The sequence below is a fragment of the Zootermopsis nevadensis genome, unplaced genomic scaffold, assembly GCF_977971745.1.
Source record: "Zootermopsis nevadensis isolate Lab colony 2312 unplaced genomic scaffold, Znev_1.0 Znev_ptg000001l, whole genome shotgun sequence".
In the NCBI taxonomy this organism is placed as follows: domain Eukaryota; kingdom Metazoa; phylum Arthropoda; class Insecta; order Blattodea; family Termopsidae; genus Zootermopsis; species Zootermopsis nevadensis.
Window position 1 is genome coordinate 7,685,106 of NW_028259133.1, and position 18,368 is coordinate 7,703,473.

General features: G+C 34.6%; 1 protein-coding gene across 1 annotated transcript in view; it reads left to right on the forward strand.

Moving 5' to 3' along the window:
- Positions 1-11,837: 11,837 nt before the first annotated feature.
- The window catches only part of Abd-B (Homeobox protein abdominal B), a 314,220-nt gene continuing 307,689 nt past the window's right edge, over positions 11,838-18,368 (forward strand). Inside the window, exon 1 of the mRNA XM_087342396.1 lies at positions 11,838-12,205. The gene's annotated coding sequence lies outside the window, so the exon portion shown is untranslated. The remainder of the gene's footprint in view (positions 12,206-18,368) is intronic.

Below are 18,368 nucleotides of genomic sequence, written 5' to 3' on the forward strand. Positions count from 1 at the left end.
CATATCTGAAACGTCGGTAAATTTCTTCTACCTGACTACACGGCGAAATATCGCAAAAATCACCATAAGATTTTAATATGGTTTGTTGTTACGTATCAATATTTTAATATTGTAACAAGACTACTATATAATTACATTTATAATTCGAGATAGAAAAAACAGTGCTCATGTATTTTTGCTTTCATTTTCCTACACCTTCTCTTTTTCTATCGAGTTTATTTTAGCGAAAATTCCAGGCGCCATAAAAAGACGTTTTTTATTGTGTGCGTTTCAACAGGCTTTTGTAACGTCTCGTTATTAGTCAGTCCTACATCACACTCTGTATGAATCGAATACTTCCTCTACCGAGAATGTAGGTATATCAGAACCAGTGTATTAAATTTTAAAGCGGGCTTGCAAACACTTAGATTTAGAAATACGTCTTTTGCGATACAGTCACTTAATTATGAATGAGGAAGTGCTGTTATTAACTGCCATGCCAATACTGAGGAAAAAAATCACCAGAATTTTCCAAATTTTTACAGTAAAGAAATCATGTTCTTTGTAGAACATATAGGATTTAAAATGTATTTATGTCCATTGTGTAAAAATAATATTCAAAGCAGCGTTTTTTATCCTGAAGGAAGGTTATTACACATAACTGAAGTAGTTATGTATGTCTAAAACTGACGCTTATGAAGATCGCGTAATGACCAGTAGCCTACATAGGCTATTTTAACATTCTGTACCAGGTTTAATGTATACCAGTGGTTACCCAACATTCTTGCTTCCTTCAATTTTTCTTTCCTTTCCTTACGTTTTATCTTCTTTCCTCTCTCTCCGTGAATAATTTCTCTGCGTTTTATTTCGGTGCATGTTACGATTGAATGAAGCCAAGTAAGTGTGAAGCGTTGTTTGGCACATCTACACACCTTTTTACATGGTTCAGCGGTACGGAAGCTTCTTGCTTCGCCACTGCGTCTGCCCTACATAATGCAGCACAGACGTGTACCACTTTGATACCACTACGTTGTGTTATTTTATACAGCAGAAACGTAACCGGCAGGTCGCAGCACTTTCAATTATGTAGCACTGGCCTCAGGATACATTTTGCATGGCTGCTGTTGTAAAACTGTTGCAGGCAATCGGGTATGCATGTTGTGACACTTAACCGCCCTATTTGCAACGAAAAGCGCATCGTCGTATGTTACGGAGACAGGAGTAAGCTAATACGACAAACCAGGGTGATATCTAATGTCGGAACTGTCACATGCAACTCGTTCGAAGCGACGTTATGCGCGGGATATGCGACACGGACGATAAAGTAGTTACCTGTAGTCGCACAGCGCCATCTTAAGGCGCATCCAGGTTACTCGGACAAGGGCTCCGTCGCGTGTACTCCCATAAATGTGGACGTTTTCATTTGCCCGAGCAGCGCAAACAATCGGACACATGTGCTAGAACGGTTCGCTAAGAATCAGTAAGTTACTTCAAATAGAAGGTCGTCAGGGCATACAGCGATAACGATAAACCTCACAGGTATGAAGTAACTAAACGAGCCGAAGCCCGCCTGTACGCACGTTTAGAAGCATCGTGCTGTTGCGAACTAGCTCTGTTAGGAAGATGGTCGTCTTCTGTGTTGCTGCGGTCGGCCTGATGATGGAGGCAGCAACACCTATGAAATGTCTACCGGAACACACGGCGCAATAACCCAAAATGCAGCCATATTCATATTTGCCGCTATGAAAACCTCAATTTTGACTTAGCTCTGTTAGGTTAGGATCATTTTCGTGAAAATATTACCATAGAAATAGGCCTACGTCTTAAATGCTAAGACGAAGCATACATTTTTCGAAATGCTATTTGGAATGTGTATTCTACCATGATATGGACAAACGTATCAGTATTATTATAGATAAACAGATTAACACAAAATATGACTGGAAGTTGATGTCATTCGGGAAAACTTAAATTTATATAATTCCAGTATCAAACGGTAAAAACACTGCGATTTCATCAACGGTAGCCTGGCAGAACGGACAGACTACTAGCCAGTGCCTAACAATTAGAACTACGTGTTACAAATAAGTCTACGAGATCTAAATTATATTTTTTCTGTACTGTTTTGGCGAATTATAAAGAGAGGCATCAAAGGCTCACTTTGAGATTTTACAAAAGTAGGTACAAGTAGAATCTGATTTTGTAGTATGTATAGTAACTTTATTGGATTCTACATCTATGTTCAGAGATACGTCAATTTTAAGTTTCAGTTTACGTATTCCAGAACTGAATAATTGGTGGTCAATTTATTTGTCAAGCGAAGATTGTTGGTTTGTTGGCTTGTTGCGAAACGTTTTATTTATTTTTGTTTCAATCAGTTAGCACTGTTTTCGGGAATTCTCCTACTAAGCATAATACAGCAGCATAAGACCTACGTAGATTTTAATGAACTATCGAACTCCAAACAGTAAAGAGATTGTGAAAGAAGTGGAGGTGTTGGTCTAATTTTCGTTATCTACAAAACATTCCTCTAGATACGACGTATCCTGTTTGCGCTCTGATTTTGTATAGTATTTACTTCTAGACTTAAATAAACACATAAATGTAACGACTATATATCAGACTATTCGGTAAAGAATATCAACAATACATAGCCTTTCTTCTGTTATCCATTTAAATAATTACGTATCTTCCATTTAATATAGCAAAATATGCATTTGTATGCGAAATGGGAAAATTTGGAAGAATGAATTTGTTCTGACTGTATTTTCTTTCATTAAGATTAGATATGTATAGGTAGAGGCTTTTGCGTCGGGCTGATCACTCATCCAAGGAGTCCTACCATTGTAAAAATAGATCAATTGAATAAATAAAAAACATCGAAACCTACGGGTAAAAGAGGATGAGAGAAAGAAAGAAAGATGAGATATGAAAATTACCTTGTCAAATTACCAGCTCGATGTATCAGAATATTTCATGAAAAGGCAGTAATCACTCACCTGGTCCAAATATTCCCCGCATGTTATGGAACCCCGAGGTGGAACTTCCTTGTCGTGTTTACAAGATGGTTGCCACTGAACCCTGGTCTGATTTGGTTGGTTAATTAAGCAATATACACTTTAATTACGAAGTATAATTAAATTTTGTTTATTTGATAAGTAATTATTCAGTCAAAGTATCAGTCTATTTCATGCTTCAAAATGTTTTCGTTCTTCTCCCATTCTTCCGACATCTTTTCCCTCTTGGTCTCGTTTTTTCTTCACTCCCCACTAAAACATTTCCTCCGTCATTCCTTGTCGTGATAAATATTCCTTAGCTACATGTGCCGTACAAAACTGCTCCCAGCCCCCGAGAGATCTCGTTCGCTCTGATATATGTGGCAGGAGGCTGTGTTCGTACAATTTCCACTGATGTAAATAACGTGGAATAATTTACAGTAATTGTTCTGAAGTCTCAAAGGATACTACTGGTATCTTCAGCAAACTTTAATACACGCTCTACCCAGATGAAATTGCGGAAAAATGGTAACACAGAGGAGTGGTGTTATGAAAAAATGGTAGACAAAGTCTACAAGATAAATTGCTAATGAAGAATGTCTGCAACTTTGTGTCTTCTGCATTACTGTCTCCGAGGCGGCGTTAAGTAAAATTACAGCAATGGCGAGATTCGTTGTGAGAATTGAAGGCCAGATGGAAGTATCCAAAGGCTTCTATCGCTTCCATACCTTCATAAAACTAATAATTTAAAGTTTCTTCTGACACTGTGTTCAGATTCTTTGCCTGTTTTTAACATTTCGTCAAAAAACTGACTAAAGTTAATTACATAATTTTCAGCTGTAACATTTTAAAATTGAAAGCTATATATATATATATATATATATATATATATATATATATAATATATTTAGGGCTATATATGTGTGTTCAGAAAGGATTAAAAACAATAATAAGCATATAATCCAATATTTATTATTTTGATATACGAAATATTATTCTTTTTATTTACAATGAAAACAGTATTTTTGATACATTGTTAAAACCGAATTAATACAGATAAAAGTTAAATGTAATGATAAATTTTCTGAGAAGGAACTAACTCTGCCTGTCATATCAAATTATTTACCGGTACTCTAATTAGTATATAATAAACAGAAATGTTTTTAATAATAATTGACCTACAGGTCTTTTTTATTTATTTTAGGTGCAGACAGAATTTTTAAATGTAATTACGCGTTCTTTGCACGAAATTAACGCATGTCTGTCTGTCAGTGTGATTAATCTCGACACCCGGCGGACAAAAGTGGATTAAATTTGGTTTGGACGTCATGACATTTGACGCTATCCAAATTTCGTAACTTGTAATATTCTACAATTGGCATTAACAACATGACTGAAATACGAACTTGAGAGGTGTGGTCGACACTAGCGTCACTTAATATATCGTCATTCGATGTGTATGTTAATTGATCATCGAAAAATACACAACTAAACAACTGTAACATAATAATTCTCCTATAATGTAAACAATGTGGTTGCTGCATTAAAAAATAATAATCCACGGACTTGTTAACGCCAGCAAGAAAGGACATCGTGAAATTCTAAAATGTGTACTGCTTTAGCAGAAATTGACTAGCCTCGAGAACATTTGCCTTTGTTCATAGGCCCTATATGAATTTAGAAATAATATCTGTATGTCAGACCATGTCTCTTGTGCACTGCTCTTCAACACAAGGACAAGTTCTGGGAGCAAGACCATAAACAGATGAGTGACATGCTTACTCGCACGGGATATCTTCCTGCACTCATATTATACAAGCATATATTATCTTCATTGGCAGTTTAATTATGTATGCAGTTCAACGTAGACGCAAATTACAGTTCCCAACTGCTTGCCAACAGAGCTCATAGGCCTTTGAAAATAAAACATGTGCGGAATCCAATCTCTGAAGAGTTTACACCCGCTATAAATTATAAATATCCTTAAATTAATATTAAAAATGTAATTGAATGAAATAACAAAATAAATAGAAGTATGTAAGTTACATTAAACGTAACTTGTTATGAATAGTAGAATTTATATTTATATTCAGTACATTATTTGTAGATAAACATGGACAGCAGTGAAGCAGTAATAGACTAATACAATTGTGATAGCTATTTGTTGATAAAAGTTCCAGTTGATAGCGCAAAGTCACGTTAGATTTGAAAATTTTTCGTGAAGCCTAGTAGCTGTATAATTAGAAACGGTTGCGACAGTACTGCAGCCTATTTGGTTTAAAAGTTGTGTTTTCTTTATGCCTAAAGAATACAATGTTAAGGAGCAGGGTCGTTACGGAAAAACTGTAATTCGCCCAGCAGGTGAAGAAATTAGCGGTCTTTTGTAAAATTTTAGTAAGAAGCCACTTTATTATTATGTATTCGCTTTCTATTAAATTTCAAAAATGATTTCTTTCTTGATTTTTCCGACTAAATTTTGCAGGAATTTCTCATCTTTTACATCTTTCTCCTTTATTATGATTATCCTATAAGCTAGGCTAATATTTCCTGAAAGGTTCAGATTATGAAGCTCATTACAATGTTCTGTACAACATTTTCTTCAGTTTTCTCTTCTCAACACAGTCAGTCTATATTCTTCTCATCGGGAAAGAAGCCCAGTTTCACACTCATGTGAAACAAGAGGTAAAATCATAATTTTGTTTATTTTAATCTTTACTAAAATATCGATTTAACAACATTTTAGAACGAAACCAGTGTATGGTATTATATATCGATATTAAATTGTGAAATCCAGGTCATCTTATATAGGCTTATGTGTAATATCTGTGTATGGCTTCACATCTTCAGTGAGAAGTGAGCCATCCATACGGCTGATGTCAGAGAGCTGGTTAGGGGTAGAGTTGTGTTTTATTGCAGGCCCACTGGAGTGGGGAACACATGGACCGCCGAGTTTTATAGTCAACCAGAGACAGGGAGAAAGAAGAAGAAAATACAACAAAATAGAACTGGAGTTCTCTCTGCCTGTCAGAGAAAAAAGCAACGACTCTCCCTCGGAAAACTACAAGTGCTGGAGGCCATCTTGCATTGTCAGGAGGGTCTATTTTAGCTGTGATAGGAATGTTATCTGGAGATTGTGAGGGGAAGGTGGAATGTGTCTGGACTAAAAGGATTTGAGTGGCAAGTGGATGCATAATGGTTTCAATCCAGTGATTGATATTTGGGCGTGCCCTGCTGAACTTTATACCTGCACGTCTAGGCTTATGGCCAATTTGCGAGAGCGAGGGCAAATAACATTCAATTACTGGGCGCCGTTTCACCATCTACAGGAATGCCATGTGTTCGTATGTTAGTAAATTCTATGGATACATTCCAGCTTTGAAGTTAGTTATGTCACAAAAGAGATGTTTTCCTTTTATAGTATTCGGAAAGATTACTTTCAACTAGATCTACTTTGGTTCGATCAGAATATTGTTCATATATCAAAATCAAGTACTGCTTTAATTTTGTAAACACAAAATGGAAGCAGAAATTTTTATTTATTATTCTAAACGTAATAATACCGGGAATTTCTGAAACACTGGTTGTATTTTAATAGGTACATAGTGCATCCTCGTGAAAAAGAAGATAGATTAAGTTGACTGTCTTTGGGAACGTTGAACCTTGTAGTTTGGTAGAAATTCATCGATGTTTGTGGTGCTTATTTCCTCCATCATTGATGTGATACAGTAAGCATGTCTGAAACGTCGGCAAACGTCTACCAGACTACACGGCTCAACATCTCAGAAGACAATAACCTTCATAATGGTCGCAGTAAGAACCTGAAATCCTATCAAGGAAAGAGACATTTAGAGAGCTAAAAATTATCACGGGTTGAACTACATATACACGCGTGCATCGACAGTATCACTGAAAGTAGCGTTCAGCATCATAATTACAACAAGAATAATTCAAACACTGAAACAATCTCATTTTATACATATTCGACCCTGTTTATTTTATCGTACCTAAGATGGATGATGTGACAACCGGATGAAGTAAACGGCACAGTGAGAACCTCCATAGTTTATACACTTCACAAATTTATTATAAATATCAAATCAAAATTAATATGATGGGCGGGACATTCATCACGCATGGGATGGATAACAAATACATACAAAATTTTAATTGGAAAGCCTTAAGGAAAGAGAGGAGAATATTATAATGGTTCTTAGCAAAAAGGGTTAGAGAGTGTGGAATGAACCTTCTGGAATTTATTAACTTCCTATAGTATTATTTGATTTTCAAGAAGGACTGTGCTTCATGGAATCAGTTAGTTTATGTACCAGCATGTTTATCGAATGGACAAGTCATTGTTAAATGAAATCCGACATTCATTCCGAACGTCTGCATTTATATTTATTACAAATTTTGAAGATAGATATTTATCACATTAAAATTTATAAATTAAATCCGTTCACATGCTTTCGATTAGTGCAGATTATAAGGAGTCCGAACTGGCAGAATAAGCCTGCTTAAAGACTGAGAATAAGAATCAATTTAGTGGCATTTGACAAAACAGCGAGAATTGGTAATTTTAAGAGTAGATCCAGGTCAGTAAAAGTATTTCGCCATCTCCTCAAACAATGAAGTTTAATATGACTTTACAGTTAACATTGTAAAATACAAGGAAATTATTTCGGTGTACCATACTTTGTTTACGTTAAAATATTAATATTTGTTTTAAACATAAATTTGGCTTTTTCTTTGGGTTAGTTTGGACTTTTACATGTCTGCTTCTTATGGGACAGAGCTTCTAAGACCAGACTATAATAAATAATATGTAATCATAATAATAAACACGACTACAAGATAAAAATCCTGCTTTAAACTAACTGAAGATTCTCTTGATTGTGGTGTGTAAAGCAGAAACGTAAGCCTGACGTTGTCAAATAAATATTTTTCATTATTATGGACACAAACTACAGAGTGGATATGTAGGATAATAATGTGTATAGGGCCACACCTTCTCCCTTTTTTATCTTCATTCGTTTCCCTCTTTCTTTTGTAGTCTATTATTTCACTTGCATCAGGGATGTCAAATGTTCTGCTAGAATTACGATTAAATTCTTATTTTTGTTGCCGTTGTAATTGGGGAATAAAAGGGAATTTGCTCCCTTTACTCAAATTCTAATTTCAAAACATTTCTCATAATCGATTTGCCATAATAATTTTATAAATGTTAAATCTGTTACAATATGTAGGTCTACTCAATAAACTAAATTTGGAATTTTGACGCAGAATTAAATTTATCTTAAAGTCTGTTCATATATGCTGCACATCGGGTCTACCAACAGATTACACCACTGAGTGAAGTTATAGGGTATTATTTTGCACCACAAATATTTCTTTGGTATCACATATGAACTTCAGTTCACCTGTGTTAGTAAGATACAGTCAACATGATACATATCGCTGCTTCTTTTCTAGTAATTTTAACACATGCTATACAAGAATATCTAAGAAAATTTGCATTGATGTCTTTCAGTTGTGTGTTACAGTGAACTTAACTACCAATTCCTTGTAAATAAATATATGCTTACGCCTTTGAAGTCCATATTTCTCTAAATAATATTTAAAAATTCAGCCCTGTATAGTGAAAAATACACAACCCATCACCATTATAGATATCAACTCTTTAAACCTGTTTAAGCAAATAATCTCTGTTTATTCTGAGAATCATTCGAGAACCAAAAGTACAAAACGCAGAGTTATTAATTGTTAAAGAAAGTGGTATATATACTTCCGACCAGGCTTTGAGTTGTTAATATACCTGCTGTATTAAGAAACACTTTAATATTTATTCCGAATTCTGTCTAATCAAATTTTATGTGGGATGTACGATTTATCTGCGGTCAGAGTTTCGTAGAGCCAACAGACCTCTCGCCCGATAGTGAAAATGTCACTAGGAGCGGTTTAAGTGGTAATCTGCAGGCTATGGGTGGAAAATTATCAAAAGGGATAAGAGCGGATATCATTCCAAAACAGTGGAACCTAAAAATGTAGTCTGTTCTGTCAGAGGAAACATAAATTACTGACATAACATTAATTAATTTTGTACCTGAACAAGTGTGGTTAAGTACTTTAGTCGTTTTATTCTTGTATCCTATGCTTTCCACAATAAAAATATTTAGCAGATGTGCCGTTATAATTACGAAACGATCTAATCGACACAATGATCGTACTTTACATACTTGCTTCAGAAATTCTCATTTAGGAGACGTAATTAAATAGACGTAGGGCCTATCAAGATGATATTGTTGTCGAGAAGTTTGTTACAAAGCAAAATTAAAATAAAAAACGTTTCTTATTTTCTCACGCGTTTATATTCATGTATACATACGTACATACATACACACGCCTTGGCTTCGGGGAGTTGTAAATCTCTTGTAGACTGAATGAACGTTACCAGCCCTAATTCAATAACCATCAGACGAGCATAACCTACATATTATTCTGCAATTAAGTTCTCTCTTCTTGTTCTGTAAATGTTGTGATTATGAGTCTGGCTAAATCATTTAAAGGCATCGTATATAAAAGTTTCATAAAATAGAACCTGTTATTTCCGTTTCTCTCTTATTCCTCCTGAACACACATCTTCTATTCTCACTCTCCTCTCTGTACCCTAAGTTTTACAGATCTGCTTGGTTATTCAATGTTTATCGTCGTGTGACTTGTGTATTTAGGTTTTCCATCTACAGTATACGTTAAAGATGCCTCACTAAACTGTAGAATGGTGAGTTGTTTAGTTGTTTTATTTCACAGAATTTAGTAACGATTTCATTGCAAATTTTATGTAACGATCAATAAAACATGGTGGTAAAGTCTAATAAAAGTGCAGTTATTTGATAAAAATTGTCACACAAATGGAAACATTTTATACTCAGTTATTTATCCACTGATTTATTGCACAAAGTTTAGCAAATGCCTTTTCATTGTCACTTTAAAAACATCCTGGAAAAACATTTATTAAGAAGAAAGGCGGGAGATTGCATTTCATAATGACGAATTTTGCAATTTTTGAAAATCAGTACCTGATAAAGAAATGAAGAAGGTTTTGATGGATGAGACATCTAGCTCCGATAGACAGACATAAAATTGAAAATGGCTGGAGAAACTTTTCATAGTTACTAATTATAAGCCTGCAAACGCTGTTAGATGTTTTTAGACGATGACACAGTACGTGTGATTTAGAAAGTACCTGTCTTTAACGAACACGGTTTTAGTAGTAGATTTATTAGATAATTATAAACTGCAGTGAAGAAATGTTTTTTCTCAAACATATTATTAATTCGCGGGTAACCTTCCAATAAGTCTTGGGCATATTTATTTTACAGTTATTATTGCTGTAATCAATTTATCAACTTCCCGATGTTGTCTCATGTCTTGTAACATAACGCCCCAATTTTCAGAGAATTGAAACTCAACATCTTCACCGCCACGAGGACCTCAAATTCGCCTATTGCATAATTATCGTCTTTCTCGTTATTTTAATCATGATATAAAACTCATGAAGAAAAATAATAGAATGAACTGCGCTGTATTATAGCAGTGCTAAAGTATTAATAGCATCAGCTCAAGAGCCTGATCTATTGAAATGGGCACAAAAGGACATTAATGCGACATACACTTTACCAACACATAACATTCATTGAATAGTGTTTGGATGGTTTGTTGTCTCTTGGTCTATATCTTATCGTTGCCTTACAAAAAGAGTGTTTAAGGTGCAATAAATAAATTTATTGAACATCTAATTCATGAGCTCTTTATTTATTCACATGGCTCGTTATGACAAGGGCCTAACGCCTCTTAATACTTCTTACAAGATCGTATTATTGTCTTGACATATGTCAAAGGTATAAATGTTTTAAAAATATATTAAAGATCTTTTGAGCACTTATTGATGTTTCTTTTTCACTAGTCGAAACACCATATCTCTGTCTGTACTCAGTGAGACAGCGAATATGAAAGAGATGATGCAGAATACTAAGGCTTTTTCGAAACGATACGTAGGAACGACATTCAAGGTGAATGTGACATCTTTTTGTGATATTGCACCGTATAGCCTCGTAAAAATTAATCGACGTTTCGGAAGTACTTACTGTTTCCATCGTCTAGCATTTTGCTTTGCCAGGCTAATGTTAAATATTTGCATTTTTCTGTATTATTTTATTCTAATCATAAAATAAAATTCTGCGTTCATTTACCCAAGTGTTTCGATCTGTTTTATGCCATCCTTAAAGATTAGATCATTTGTGTTACTAAAATGCTTCAAGTGCTTATATTATCTTTAAAACTAATATTTTTTAAATCCTTTCACAAGTTATGACTTCATTTACCAACTATGTTTTCTTGCATAATAAATAACGTACATCTTATTTTCATGTGGGTATTAGTAAAGAGGCTTATAGATTTTAATTATTGAAGTTAATAGACGCATAATGAACTCATTTTAACTGAAATTATTTATACACTTATTGTTTAACATTTTCCATAAAACTATTGTTACTCTTTAAATGTAAATAGTTCCAGAAAATATTACTACGAATTTATTTTGAATTAGAATATTTAAATAATACTTGTCACGTATGAACATCCAAAATAAATTAGCTTGCAGCAGGTGAAGGCATCATCAAAATGCACGTTATCTTAACGATAATACAAATCCTACGTCAGAACAAACATCATTTTATAAACATATTTCATCTGTAATCCTCCCCTCCAGCATCTGCAGGAGCTGGTCCCGGTCTCGTTGTCATGGAGACGGCAGCTGTAAGGGGCTGTGGTTGGCGCACAGAATCTGCCCCTTCAGTGGCTTCGTAGATAGAGGGCGTGCTTTCTTGTCGCTCCCGTGGTTTGGCACCGCGCAGCCTTAGCTGAGCAACTACACGGATTCGGCCGCCATTATTTGATTCTACTGACCGAGGAGGAAGGAAAAATTGTAACAAAATATCTGGCTTCTTACTCGCTTCGTTTGGGGAGAAGGGAGCAATTCTGGTCAACCTTCCTTCAAACTATTTTACTTGACAAAAAAGGAAAAGAAAAAAGTTTAGAGCCGCCACAGTCGAGAAGTCAGCTGTTTCTGAATGGTTTAAAAGATTCAGTTTATCGTCTACCACTTCCTCCGTAGAAAAAAGACGTAATTAACACAGTGGCCTGTGAAAGAAGTTGTGTTCATCTAAAACAAAACTGTGAGTATTATGTACGTATTTTAATATTTTAATCTTCGGCCAGTAATAAAATACGATCTTTACAGAGAAACATAATTTACCGATGAAACTAAAACGGATTTATTAAAAATGAACGCATTATTCTGGTAAATGCCACTAATGAAATTATAATTCCTCCGTTCGGAAATAATCTGTGTCGATGGACGATAAAACACAGTCGAAATTATTGTAATCGTTAATCGTGTCTTTTCGTTGGAAATATTTATAACTACAATTTACTTTAAGCCAGGGTTACGATGTAATTAGGAGTCGAGTCAAATTGGCCTCTGAGATATTAATTTCGAATAATTAAATATAAATTTAGGCTGTATTTTATAATTTCTGTATTGTTCATGAGTCCAGTATTGTCACAAACTTGCGTTGAGTTTTATATAGGCAGTTACAGGCGTACTTAATCCCACTGGGTTGAAGTTATAATGAGATCCCACCCACTTCAACATACACCATCACTGCGGTTTGCCCACAGACACATTTGATAGTTTCATGTGATTATCAGAACAAATAGGCTCTGTTCCCTTAAATAACACCAAGTAATTATGTACCTATACAAAAGTGTTACGCACTTTATTAAATTAATTCTACTTTTTAAAGTGTGAAGTTTCACATTTCACAGTGTCAGTGGTAATTTTTGGATTTCCTTGTTCGTCACTTTTCACATATTCACTTCACTGTCGAGTCATAGAACGACATGTTTCAGTGGTAACACAACGTGTCGATATCATGAAAAAAAAATAATTAAAATGGTAAGGTGTTTGAGTTCTCACAGCTTCAAAGCTGTCGATGTGCTTTACAACGTCCAGTCTTGCAGGTTGTTAGTGGTGGTAACCAATTTTCATCTGAAATGTTCTTAACCACCCATGGTATCGTTTAATTGGTAGATGCTTTTTTTTTGCAAAAATTACGTAATTGCTACTTGCTTAACTTGACCGGATTCGTAGTTAAAAAATGAGCAACTTAATGGCATACACGTTTGCTGACTGTTACTTGCTTTAATTAGCCAATACCATGGTCATAGGGGCACAATTTTACTGTAATGTTGCGTGGCCGTACTAGGACGATAATTTCGGTGATTATTGTTATTATTATTTGAATTAGAATTATTACTTGTAATTTAAACAGAATTTTACCGCCCGATCACAGTGGCAGTGAGATCTAAGGCGTGGGGCTTAGACTTGATACTGTAATCGTGTGTTTGAATCTAGCTCTAGGCATTTATGCTTGTCGCCGCCTTTCTGTCTTTTGCTGTCACGTGCAAGCAGAGGCCTTGCTGCGGACCGACCATTTGTCCAACTCTCAAAAAGCGGCTCCGAAACGAAATACAAGGAAGCGGTCGAAGTTCTCTGTGAACTATAGAGCCCCAGAAAAAGTAGCATTTAAGGTAATATAATAAAATTTTTAAACGTATGGAAAAAGAAGTAAGAGAAATTTCGTTTGTGAACATCCATAATTTACATTCTCTTTCAAATGCTAATAGGGTTATTAAATTGATGTTTATGAGATGGGCGACTCATACAGCAAGCATGAAGAAAGATGAATGCACAGACCTGTACAAGTTTTACTTTTCTGAAAACCTCAATGGAACAGAACACTTGCGAGAACTGGAAATAGAAGGCAGGTTATTATTAAAATGGATATAAAGTATACAGGATATAAATAAATGGAGAGGATATCCTTGGCATACACGTGGCTGGAAATAAGGTCCTGTTGCGAGCTTTTCTTATGAGCACGAATCGGATTACATGTTTGCGGGGACATTTCTGTGTAGCTGAATTGCTTCCAACACTTCAAGGACTGTTATGCTTCGTGAAGTTAGATATTTGTTCTACATATTATGTACGCGCATTTCCTGGAACCTGAGATTTTTAGTGTGTCTATCATGAGCTCTTCCTACGCCCTATTTAAAAAGATAAAAGTGGTAAGGCTAACTACAACTGCTAAAGTCTAATAGATTTCAATTGGCTTACAGCTTGACTTCAACCTAAGACTGAAATAATATTTATTCCATTCAGTCCTATGTTTTATTTTACTGAGTATAGGCTACTATTAACAATAAATGAAGGTGTCGCGATGTTTTACAATAACCCAATTCTTATTTGGCAAGAAAGAAACCAGCTACCATTCATTTTAAACTTCACTATTTTGTTTGAACGTGGAAACCGTTAACGACAGATCTGCTTAGCACAAGTTAGACTAAATTAGCTTACAGAGAAACCTTTATCACACCACTTATTAAAAAAAGTATTAATAAATTAAAAATATATTTACGCCAAGCAACCATTTTTATTTAGGTTAATGATTAAGCTAATATTAATTCAATTCTAAAGATATATACGCAACAAACTAGATTAGCCTATTATTTATATTTCCGAAATATAAACTTACTTTTTTAAATTTGTAAGAAGGCACAAATTTAGTGCTCAATTTATACGTACATATTTATATCTGTTACACAATAAAATACGCAGGCCTGTGTATCTTTAAAATTTTAATATCTGAACAGCACGAGTTCTTTTGTCTCATAAGTCACGAAAATTTAATATTTAGCCTACATGCTTATATTAAAACATATAAACTATTTTAGTTTCAGTTTCTTACGGAATGATTACAAAAAACAGCTTTATTAATCTAAACAATATTAGAATGTTTCAGGCTGTACCACAGTAATTATACTTAGGTTTCACAAGCGTTTCTCGCACTTTGACATGCTCCTAGCAAATGTGTGCGTGATCATAACACATGTTGAGATGGCATTTACATTTTGTCAGTTAACAATTTAGTCCTATAGTACTTATTTCTCTGATAACAGCTTCTGTGCACATAAAAATAATAATTAACATCTGAATAAAATTAAATGTGATTCGGGGTTGCAGTGCAATACGGTGTACACTTCGCATGTAATTTGGCGTCCTGGACTCATTCATATTTATTCATAGGCCGACGATGGAATCAATATCGAGTGAAATGTGTTTATTGTTTCCTGCTGTTGTATATGCCACAGAGAGTTATTACTATTTCAATTAGGTTTCAATTATAGGCATAATATGTGTAAATTTATATTAATATAATTATTATCTGATGTATAGATAGTAGTAAAGTTATTATGTGATGCGATTAAGGGAAACAAATTTCAATAATTTTGTGGTTTATAACCTTTAGATTTTTAAACAAAATTTTACCTAAACGGTCTCACTTTATCATCGTGCCCATTGGCGGAAATTTGGTGAAGCTTGAAAATTATAAAGCTACTCATGCAGTGTTCGTCATCGTGTTGATATTTCCACAGTGGATGAGAATTATAAACTAAATGAGCCTGTCGGATCTTTTCTGCAGAGTATTGACACTGAATGTGACTGGCTTCTGAGATCTTGCGCCGCAAAGTCTGATAGAAGTTCACCGACGTTTCGGAGGTTCTTGCTGCCTCCAGGATGATTGAAACCGATGATGGAGGCAACAAGCACTCTGAAAAATCGGCAAATTCTCCCTTACCACGTGGAGAAATATCTCGGAACAGTCATCTTCATATTCGCCAAGGCAAGAGCCTGATATCTCAACATTGATAATGGCTACTTGTTATTTATTGATTTAATACCAGTTCCAAGGTCGCACAATGAGACCTCTAATAGATAAAAATCATTATTCTCGGCTTGTAAACGTTACTAGTAGTACTAGCATTTCCATTTGCAATACAGAATATTAATTGGGTAATAAATATGTTTGAGAGACACACGAATTTGTCTGTATGATATTTATGATCATTTTCATAATTTTATTATTCATCATACATAATTTATCTTAAGAATATATTTTAATGGCTGTGTTAACTCTTTACGTAATTATACGCTTGTAAAAGTAATTAAATATCTAATACACTCCTACTCAATCTGTATTTATTTTTTTCTTTAAGTTAATTACTAATTATAAATATCCCTCACGGAATACGTGAATGAATAGAAAGAAAATTTCAAAGGAAACATCCATAAGTATGTTTAAATAGCTGCTTATACTGTTTAACGGATAGTAGTTGCAGTTATTTCTTTTTAATAGTCAATTAAACTCTTCCTCTCATAAAGTTATCGTTGTTTAACTTCGTATTTATTATGCTATAGAAATACTCTTTATTTTTATTTGAAACCCATTTTCCGAATTGTCTCTGTCTATAAGTGTCGAAAGTTATATAACGTGGAACTTCACAGTTATGGCTGTTAACAAAACGCTGTTACAGTGACCGAATCAAGAAAGGAGAGATGGGCGGGGCACGCATGGAAGGAAGACAAATGTGCATTAAATGCGTAGTTGGAAAACCATAAGGTAGAAGGCTGCATGCGACATAGACGGAGGTGGTAATACGATAGGACAGGATCCAGTAACGGTTTTTCGTGACAGCGATAAAGCGAAAATTTATTGATCAGCTGAGCAACTACTAGCTGCTCAAAAGAAATTCTTCCATGGAATAAGTTACTTCTTAACTAACTACTCGCTGACATTCTGACTTCCAGAACATAATAAATACCGCAAAGAAGTATAGTAGATTGTTTTTAAATGAAAAATAATACTTCAGAAAAGAGAGTACTATGGATTAATTCTTGAAAACTGCTTAAAAGTGTATCCTTTATTGCACAGATATTTACAAAATGGATCGTTATTTACTCTCAGTTAATAAATTATGGGACGAATTTATGACAGATAATGTTTACCAAATATAGTATAAATGTATGCAGACAGCTTACAGTATTGCAGATTATAATGAATACATTTCTAATTGTTGTTTCATTTCTGTAAATAACTTCTACTGTCTGTTATAGATTAACATTTGGGTAATTAAAGGATGTCACACATAATCCCAGTGATCCGCAAAGGTCCTGAAGGATCCATTTGTAATTTTAATATACGAATAATGATTTATTTAATATGCTAATGTCAAAGGCGATGTTCTCTAGGCCTACGTTATTTCACACATCTGGCAGTTTAGCGCTTCCTTGCGGCAGGCGGAAGAAATTGCGGGTATTTTTTAATCGTTTTCGTAAATTAATTTTAATTTAAACACTCTCGGTCTGCGGGCCCCATAACTTATGAGGCGCTTCTTACGATTTGATTGCTAATTTCACACATCAAATTTCTTTTAGTTGCAAAACGTTCGTATGCATTTAGCTGCCAATCGTTGAGGATGTAGTACAGATACAATATTATGTAACGGATCGTTGTTACTTCAAATTACATTTGGATATTGTTCTAGAAACTGAATATGGAGGTAGTATATTCCTCAGAAACGTTAATATCTACCTGCAAGTTTACATGGTGGTACTACCCAATAGACCAGCAATCTTCAGACTCACCGCTGTGAAAACCTCAAGTCCTACAGAGCCTCCATATCTCGGAATTGCTTGATCTGTTCTAACATCGCATCTTAATGGCTCATTAATATATAGTATCGGCTTAATTTCCGAGTCAAAATGAAGTTACGTGGTAGTGTGTGAGAAAAGAGATAAGTACAGATTCTGACCGTAACTATTTCAGCATACACTTTCTGATGCTATTTAGCACCTGCAGAGAAATCAGATCTATACAATAATTTCCTGTCTTGGAGTTGTTAGTGTTACAAGCATAGGTTGCAAGTATATAGAAGCGTAGTATTCGAACCACATCCAGTTTTGTTACAGCTGTAATAATTGCAAATTACTTCGCGTAACTTAGCCTTTTTCGCAACCTAGTCACAGGCCATAAACATGAGTGCTCTGAAGATAGAACGCGATCTACAAGCTTTCCAGACAAACATACATACACACACACACACACACAGACTCGTGGAGAAACACGTAAGGATTTTGGATATATAAATAATTCACCAGCGTTTTTAAGATTTGTGAGGCAAGAGAATTTTCATTTGAAACTACGAAACTAATTCTGTAACTATTATAGTAGGAATAAGCTAAATAAAATGTAATATAATGTATTGATACACACGAGTAATGAGATGTGATCGTGTCATAGGGACAGCTTTTTTATTTGACATAATTTGTAGCTATCTGTGTTACATTTAAAGTAATACTTTAAAATGAACGCTTTATACGTCCAAAATTATATTAGCCCTTTATTAAAAAAGGAAATGGGATTTCAAGAATTCTCG